Below are 1723 nucleotides of genomic sequence, written 5' to 3' on the forward strand. Positions count from 1 at the left end.
ATACAGACTGAGGAGCACTGATCAAGCCGCCATATGTCATGCATTGGGTGTGAGGACGGGCTGGTCTTTTAAAATTGCCTTGTTTCTTCTCTCAATACAAACAAACATGACCAAAACAGTCAGTTAATGCAGCTTTAACAAAGGTTTCAACATATGTTGAGAAATGCAACACTTATCTATGAGGAGGCTGATGATTTTATTGTTGGATATCTATGATGCAAAACAACCTCCAATTGATGACTTTTCCCAAAGTCAGGTTTTACATATGAAAATAGTGTCAGACACAATATATTACTCAAGGGGGTTTTAGCCGAGTTTTTCTTTGTCTGAATTGTTGGATGATTAACAACAAAGAGTTCAAATCTCAATCGCAGAACATTCAACGGCTGGATTTTAAACTTGTAAGTATACTTTTATTTCTCCATTTCACTTTAACTATGAACAAGGACTGCAGGGGAATGATTGTTTATTTAAGAGCTGGTAGAGGAGCAGGTCCCAACTACACATCTAACCGCTGGTGAAAATTTAACCCAGTTTTAACCTCGATCTCTAGACTTTGTCGGACCTGCAAATTACCAAAATCGTGATTACCGGGCATCACCAAATACAGAATAAAATACTCCCAGGATACAAAGTACAACACCAATATATCCTTGTGCCTACTTTGTTGTGTTTTAAGGTGCCTCTACACACCACTTATAATAATAGTACACTGGTGTTTTCAATTAATGTATAATTAGAGATTAACTCCCTTTTTTTCCCAATATTGTTGTTGCAGCTGCTCTGACTTTTCTGTATCTTTTCATTCATGAAGTTTAGCGACCAGAGCAGAGGTCTCAATCAGCCAGGATAACTGGAAACACCTGTGTTGCTCATGCAGACGTTAGAAAGTTCAGTTTTACATTAATTATTTTCCTCTTGTTTGCAGTGAAAATCAGAAATGGATTGCTATGTGACTCTCATTCTCCTCTTCTTTGGTAAGGTCAAGACATTTAAGGAATTTAACGACGGATGAAATGTCTGTTTTGGTTTTCAGTTCACACTCAAACCCAACTCAGCATTGTAAGCTTGTTGAGTCTCCTTTCAAAGTGTTATGTTATCATTGAATATAATATTTAACATTTTAAGAAACTTAGTATAGTACTGGGTCGATTAGTAAGCACTTTATTATATCACATGTATGTTTTTATTTGTAAAAAGTAGCTGTAGTGAGAATAATAATGGCGTGAAAGAAATAAACAGTGATAGTTGTCAAGCTATGAACAATCTGCATGAGATGCTTGGACCTAATGCTATTATATGTTGATGGAAATTATTACATATTGTAAATCACAAAACCCTCAGGATTCAGCCTCAGCTCCTGCTCTCACTTCCCCCCGCGTACGTACTACCATGTTAATTCACCAATGACCTGGGCTGAGGCTCAGCATTACTGCAGAGAGAAATACACCGACCTGGCGACCATCGAAAGCAATGATGATATAAGCACGCTACGTTCTGATTTCCCTGTTGAATGGACATGGATCGGGATGAGTGACGACCCAAAATCCTGGAAGGACAGCATGGGCAATGACAGCAACTCCTGGAGATGGTCAGCGACTTGTGAAACGAGCAAAACTGGTTACCAAAACTGGGAGACAAAGGAACCATCCAGTGAGAAAGCAGATGTAAACTGTGTCTCGATGCTCCCTGCTGGAAAATGGGCCGATAAGTTGTGTGAATC

The 1723-nt window shown here is 38.9% G+C and overlaps 1 long non-coding RNA gene across 1 annotated transcript; it reads left to right on the forward strand.

Annotated features, from left to right (window-relative positions):
* The first annotated feature begins 363 nt into the window (after positions 1 to 363).
* On the forward strand, positions 364 to 1462 carry LOC306700005. The gene is made up of 3 exons (XR_013767187.1): positions 364 to 401; positions 929 to 977; positions 1345 to 1462. It is a non-coding gene; the product is annotated as an uncharacterized lncRNA (long non-coding RNA).
* Positions 1463 to 1723: the final 261 nt, after the last annotated feature.

Source organism: Pholis gunnellus (assembly GCF_910591455.1).
Source record: "Pholis gunnellus genome assembly, chromosome: 8".
Taxonomy (NCBI): Eukaryota; Metazoa; Chordata; class Actinopteri; order Perciformes; family Pholidae; genus Pholis; species Pholis gunnellus.